Source organism: Lampetra fluviatilis, unplaced genomic scaffold, assembly GCF_964198595.1.
Source record: "Lampetra fluviatilis unplaced genomic scaffold, kcLamFluv1.1 SCAFFOLD_538, whole genome shotgun sequence".
NCBI lineage: Eukaryota > Metazoa > Chordata > Hyperoartia > Petromyzontiformes > Petromyzontidae > Lampetra > Lampetra fluviatilis.
The window spans coordinates 1-7,216 of NW_027621170.1; the positions used below are offsets into that span (position 1 = coordinate 1).

The 7,216-nt window shown below is 58.4% G+C and overlaps 1 long non-coding RNA gene across 2 annotated transcripts; it reads left to right on the plus strand.

The window, feature by feature from the left end:
* The first annotated feature begins 452 nt into the window (after positions 1-452).
* LOC144954879 (uncharacterized) lies at positions 453-6,612 on the plus strand. Of its 2 annotated transcripts, XR_013641413.1 has the most exons (4): positions 453-552; positions 589-687; positions 3,589-3,756; positions 5,545-6,612. It is a non-coding gene; the product is annotated as an uncharacterized LOC144954879 (long non-coding RNA). The 2 variants fall into 2 exon arrangements; XR_013641414.1 differs by having other exon boundaries at positions 453-687.
* Positions 6,613-7,216: the final 604 nt, after the last annotated feature.

Genomic DNA, 7,216 nt, shown 5'->3' on the forward strand with positions numbered 1-7,216 from the left:
ATGATACTACTACTGATGATGATGATGATACTACTGATGATGATGATGATACTACTGATGATGATGATGATACTACTGATGATGATGATACTACTACTGATGATGATGATAATACTACTGATGATGATGATGATACTACTACTGATGATGATGATGATACTACTGATGATGATGATGATACTACTGATGATGATGATACTACTGATGATGATGATACTACTGATGATGATGATACTACTGATGATGATACTACTACTGATGATGATGATGATGATACTACTGATGATGATGATGATACTACTACTGATGATGATGATGATACTACTACTGATGATGATGATGATACTACTACTGATGATGATGATACTACTGATGATGATGATGATACTACTACTGATGATGATGATGATACTACTACTGATGATGATGATGATCTGTTTCACTCCATAGCATCAACTTTCGCGACGTTGACTGCCTTGCGGGAGCTGGACTTGTCATTCAACATCGATCTGGGAGGTGATGGTGGACGTGATGGTGGACGTGATGGTGGACGTGATGGTGGACGTGATGGTGGACGTGATGGTGGAGGTGGTGGTGGAGTCTGTGAGCGCCTGTCACAGCTGAAGTCGTTGCGTGTACTTAGACTGGCACGGTGCAGCCTCTCACTCGAGGACATCAAGATGCTGGGTGAGTGGGTGGGTGGGTGGGTGAGTGGGTGAGTGAGTGGGTCAGTGGGTGGGTGAGTGGGTGGGTGAGTGAGTGGGTGAGTGGGTGGGTGGGTGAGTGGGTGAGTGAGTGGGTGAGTGAGTGGGTGAGTGAGTGGGTGAGTGGGTGGGTGAGTGAGTGGGTGAGTGGGTGGGTGGGTGGGTGAGTGAGTGGGTGAGTGGGTGGGTGAGTGGGTGGGTGAGTGAGTGGGTGAGTGGGTGGGTGGGTGAGTGGGTGAGTGAGTGGGTGAGTGGGTGGGTGAGTGGGTGGGTGAGTGAGTGGGTGAGTGGGTGGGTGGGTGAGTGGGTGAGTGAGTGGGTGAGTGGGTGGGTGAGTGGGTGAGTGGGTGGGTGAGTGGGTGGGTGAGTGAGTGAATGAGTGGGTGAGTGAGTGGGTGGGTGGGTGAGTGGGTGGGTGAGTGAGTGAATGAGTGGGTGAGTGAGTGGGTGGGTGGGTGGGTGGGTGAGTGGGTGGGGTGGGTGAGTGGGTGGGTGAGTGAGTGGGTGAGTGAGTGAGTGGGTGAGTGGGTGGGTGAGTGGGTGGGTGAGTGGGTGGGTGAGTGGGTGGGTGGGTGGGTGAGTGGGTGAGTGGGTGGGTGGGTGGGTGAGTGAGTGGGTGGGTGAGTGAGTGGGTGAGTGGGTGGGTGGGTGGGTGAGTGGGTGGGTGGGTGGGTGAGTGGGTGAGTGGGTGGGTGGGTGAGTGGGTGGGTGAGTGGGTGGGTGAGTGAGTGAATGAGTGGGTGGGTGGGTGGGTGAGTGTGGTGGGTGGGTGGGTGAGTGGGTGGGTGAGTGAGTGGGTGAGTGAGTGGGTGAGTGAGTGGGTGAGTGAGTGGGTGGGTTAGTGGGTGGGTGAGTGAGTGAATGAGTGGGTGAGTGAGTGGGTGGGTGGGTGAGTGGGTGGGTGAGTGAGTGAATGAGTGGGTGAGTGAGTGGGTGGGTGGGTGGGTGGGTGGGTGAGTGGGTGGGTGAGTGAGTGGGTGAGTGAGTGGGTGAGTGGGTGCGTGAGTGGGTGGGTGAGTGGGTGGGTGGGTGGGTGAGTGGGTGAGTGGGTGGGTGAGTGGGTGAGTGGGTGAGTGAGTGGGTGGGTGGGTGGGTGAGTGGGTGGGTGGGTGGGTGAGTGGGTGAGTGGGTGAGTGAGTGGGTGAGTGGGTGCGTGAGTGGGTGGGTGAGTGAGTGGGTGCGTGAGTGGGTGGGTGAGTGGGTGGGTGGGTGGGTGAGTGGGTGGGTGGGTGGTGTGGGGTGAGTGGGTGGGTGGTGAGTGGGTGGGTGGGTGAGTGGGGGTGGGTGGGGTGGGTGGGTGGGTGAGTGGGTGGGTGAGTGAGTGAATGAGTGGGTGAGTGAGTGGGTGGGTGGGTGGGTGGGTGAGTGGGTGGGTGGGTGAGTGGGTGGGTGGGTGAGTGGGTGGGTGAGTGAGTGGGTGAGTGAGTGGGTGGGTGAGTGGGTGGGTGGGTGGTGGTGGGTGGGTGGGTGAGTGGGTGAGTGGGTGGGTGGGTGGGTGAGTGGGTGGTGGGTGGGTGGGTGAGTGGGTGAGTGGGTGGGTGAGTGAGTGGGTGAGTGGGTGGGTGAGTGGGTGGGTGGGTGGGTGAGTGAGTGGTGTGAGTGGGTGGGTGGTGTGGGTGAGTGGGTGGGTGGGTGGGTGGGTGGGTGAGTGGGTGGGTGGGTGGGTGGGTGAGTGGGTGGGTGGGTGGGTGAGTGGGTGGGTGAGTGAGTGGGTGGTGAGTGGGTGGTGAGGTTGAGTGGGTGTGTGAGTGGGTGGGTGGGTGGGTGAGTGAGTGAGAGGGTGGGTGGGTGGGTGAGTGGGTGAGTGGGTGGTGGGTGGGGTGAGTGAGTGAGTGGGTGGTGGGTGAGTGGGTGGGTGAGTGTGTGGGTGAGTGAGTGAGTGGGTGGGTGGGTGAGTGGGTGAGTGAGTGAGTGAGTGGGTGTGAGTGGGTGGGTGGGTGGGTGAGTGAGTGGGTGGGTGAGTGGGTGAGTGGGTGGGTGGTGAGTGAGTGGTGAGTGGGTGGGTGAGTGAGTGGGTGAGTGGTGGGTGGGTGGTGAGTGGGTGGGTGGGTGGGTGGGTGAGTGAGTGAGTGAGCTGGGTGGAGTTGGAGTGTGAGTGTGGGTGAGTGGGAGGGTGGTGAGTGGGTGGGTGGGTGGGTGAGTGAGTGGGTGAGTGGGTGGGTGGTGTGGTGAGTGAGTGAGTGGGTGAGTGGTGGGTGAGTGAGCTGGGTGGAGTGGTGAGTGGGTGGTGAGTGAGTGGGTGGGTGAGTGAGTGGATGGTTTGATCTTCGAGTGAGTGAGTGATCTAGTGAGTGGGTGGAGTGAGTGGGTGAGTGAGCTGATGAGTGGGTGAGTGAGTGAGTGGGTGGGTGGGTGAGTGAGTGGGTGAGTGGGTGAGTGAGTGGCGTGGTGGTGAGTGAGTGCGTGAGTGGGTGAGTGAGTGGGTGGGTGAGTGAGTGGGTGGGTGAGTGACTGACTTGACTGAGTGACCTGACTAGAGTGAGTGGGTGAGAAGGTGACTGACTGAGTCGAGTGAGTGGGTGGGTGGGTGAGTGAGTGAGTGGGTGAGTGAGTGAGTGAGTGGGTGAGTGAGTGGGTGGGTCGAGTGACTGACTGACTGAGTGACCTGACTGAGTGAGTCGAGTGAGTGGGTGAGTGGTGAGTGGGTGAGTGAGTGGGTGGGTGGGTGAGTGAGTGAGTGAGTGGGTGAGTGAGTGGGTGGGTGAGTGACTGACTGACTGAGTGACTGAGTGAGTGAGTGAGTGGTGAGAAGGTGACTGCCTGAGTGAGTGAGTGGGTGAGTGGGTAAGTCAGTGAGTGACTGACTGAGTGGGTGAGTGAGTGAGTGACTGAGTGCCTAACTGACTAACTACCTGACTGACCCCCACCCCCCCCACCCCCCCAGGTGTCTGTGTACTCCCCGAGCTGCTGCAGCTGGATCTGTGCTCCACCTCGGCTCTGAGCGGCGCCGTGACCCACCTGGTGGACGCCGCTCTGCTGACGCAAGCGCCGTCCCTCCGCTCACTCGGCCTGCGGGACTGCAGCCTCCTCAGTGGTGACCTGCAGCGCCTCGGTGAGGTCACAGTGTGGTCACGGTGAGGTCACGGTGAGGGCGAGGTGAGGGTGAGGTCACGGTGAGGTCACGGTGAGGTCACGGTGAGGGTGAGGTCACGGTGAGGTCACTGAGGTCACGGTGAGGTCACGGTGAGGGTGAGGTCACGGTGAGGTCACAGTGAGGTCACGGTGAGGGCGAGGTCACGGTGAGGTCACGGTGAGGGTGAGGTGAGGGTGAGGTCACGGTGAGGTCACGGTGAGGTCACGGTGAGGGCGAGGTCACGGTGAGGTCACGGTGAGGTCACGGTGAGGGTAAGGTCACAGTGAGGTCACTGAGGTCACGGTGAGGTCACGGTGAGGGTGAGGTGAGGGTGAGGTCACGGTGAGGGTGAGGTCACGGTGAGGTCACGGTGAGGTCACGGTGAGGGCGAGGTCACGGTGAGGTCACGGTGAGGTCACGGTGAGGGTAAGGTCACAGTGAGGTCACTGAGGTCACGGTGAGGTCACGTTGAGGGTGAGGTGAGGGTGAGGTCACGGTGAGGTGAGGGTGAGGTGAGGGTGAGGTCACGGTGAGGGTGAGGTCACGGTGAGGTCACGGTGAGGTCACGGTGAGGGTGAGATCACCGTCACTGTTGCCACGGTGAGATCACCGTCACCTCGGAAGCTCCTGATCAGAAATCCGCGGAAGCCGCTGATCAGAAATCTGCGGAAGCTCCTGATCAGAAATCCGCGGAAGCCGCTGATCAGAAATGCGCGGAAGCTCCGGATCAGAAATCCGCAGAAGCCACTGATCAGAAATCCGCGGAAGTTCCTGATCAGAAATCCGCGGAAGCTCTTGATCAGAAATCCGCGGAAGCTCCCTTAACCTCTCTCTATCCTCTCCCCGGGTGTCTCCCGATCGACGGATCAGAAATCCGCGGAAGTTCCTGATCAGAAATCCGCGGAAGCTCCAGATCAGAAATCCGCCGAAGCCGCTGATCAGAAATGCGCGGAAGCTCCTGATCAGAAATCCGCGGAAGCCTCTGATCAGAAATCCGCGGAAGCTCCTGATCAGAAATCCGCGGAAGCTCCTGATCAGAAATCCGCGGAAGCTCGCCTAACCTCTCTTTCTCCCCGCGTGTCTCCCGATCGACGGATCAGAAATCCGCGGAAGCTCCTGATCAGAAATCCGCAGAAGCCACTCATCAGAAATCCGCGGAAGCTCCTGATCAGAAATCCGCGGAGGCTCCCCTAACCTTTCTCTCTCCCCGCGTGTCTCCCGATCAACGAATTAGAAATCCGCGGAAGCTCCCCTAACCTCTCTCCCCTCTCTCCCCGCGTGTCTCCCGATCAACGAATCAAAAATCCGCGGAATCTCCTGATCAGAAATCCGCGGAAGCCACTCATCAGAAATCCGCAGAAGCTACTGATCAGAAGTCCGCGGAAGCTCCTGATCAGAAATCCGCGGAAGCTCCTGATCAGAAATCCACGGAAGCTCGCCTAACCTCTCTCTCCCCTCTCCCCGCGTGTCTCCCAATCGACGAATCAGAAATCCGCGGAATCTCCTGATCAGAAATCCGCGGAAGCCACTCATCAGAAATCCGCGGAAGCTCCTGATCAGAAATCCGCGGAAGCCACTCATCAGAAATCCGCGGAATCTCGCCTAACCTCTCTCTCCCCTCTCCCCGCGTGTCTCCCAATCGACGAATCAGAAATCCGCGGAAGCTCCTGATCAGAAATCCGCGGAAGCCCCTTATCAGAAATCCGCGGAAGCTCCCCTAACCTCTCTCTCTCTCTCTCCCCGCCTGTCTCCCGATCGACGGATCAGAAATCTTGGCAGCTAGACGTCCCAGTTGCCTCAAGGAGCTGAGCCTGGAGGGAAATCCGCGGCTGCCCAAGTCCCGAGTGGAAACCATCCGACTCCTGCTGCTGAACAAGACCTGAGCTGTGCTTAGTCACTCACTCAGTCAGTCACTCAGTCAGTCAGTCACTCAGTCACTCACTCAGTCAGTCACTCACTCAGTCAGTCAGTCACTCAGTCAGTCACTCACTCACTCAGTTAGTCAGTCAGTCACTCAGTCAGTCACTCAGTCAGTCACTCAGTCAGTCACTCAGTCACTCACTCACTCAGTTAGTCACTCAGACACTCAGTCAGTCACTCAGTCACTCAGTCAGTTACTCAGTCAGTCACTCAGTCACTCAGTCAGTCACTCACTCAGTCACTCAGTCAGTCACTCAGTCAGTCACTCAGTCAGTCACTCACTCAGTTAGTCACTCAGACACTCAGTCACTCAGTCAGTCACTCAGTCAGTTACTCAGTCAGTCACTCAGTCAGTCAGTCACTCACTCAGTCACTCAGTCAGTCACTCAGTCAGTCACTCAGTCACTCACTCAGTCAGTCACTCAGTCAGTCACTCAGTCAGTCACTCAGTCACTCAGTCACTCACTCATACACTCAGTCACTCACTAAGAGTCACTCAGTCAGTGACTCACTCAGTCAGTCACTCAGTCACTCACTCAGTCAGTCACTCAGTCACTCACTCAGTCACTCACTCACTCAGTCAGTCACTCAGTCACTCACTCAGTCACTCAGTCACTCACTCAGTCACTCAGTCAGTTACTCACTCAGTCATTCACTCAGTCACTCAGTCAGTCACTCAGGCAGTCACTCAGTCACTCAGTCAGTCAGTCACTCAGTCAGTCACTCAGTCAGTCAGTCACTCAGTCACTCAGACACTCACTCACCCACCCACCCACTCACCCACCCACTCACCCCACTCACCCACTCACCCACCCACCCACTCACCCACCCACTCACCCACCCATCCACTCACCCACTCACCCACCCACCCACTCACCCACCCACCCACCCACTCACTCACCCACCCACCCACCCACTCACCCACCCACTCACTCACCCACCCACCCACTCACCCACCCACTCACTCACCCACTCACCCACCCACTCACTCACTCACCAACTCACCCACTCACCCACCCACTCACTCAACCACCCACTCCACCCACCCACTCACCCACCCACCCACCCACTCACCCACTCACCCACCCACTCACTCACCCACTCACCCACCCACCCACTCACCCACTCACCCACCCACTCACTCACCCACCCACTCACTCACCCACCCACTCACCCACCCACCCACCCACTCACTCACCCACCCACTCACCCACCCACCCACCCACTCACCCACTCACCCACCCACTCACTCACCCACCCACCCACCCACCCACCCACCCACTCACCCACCCACCCACCCACTCACCCACTCACCCACCCACCCACTCACCCACCCACTCACCCACTCACTCACCCACTCACCCACCCACCCACTCACTCACCCACCCACCCACCCACTCACCCACTCACCCACCCACCCACCCACTCACTCACCCACCCACCCACTCACTCACTCACTCACCCACCCACTCACCCACCCACTCACCCACCCACTCACCCACTCACTCACCCACTCACC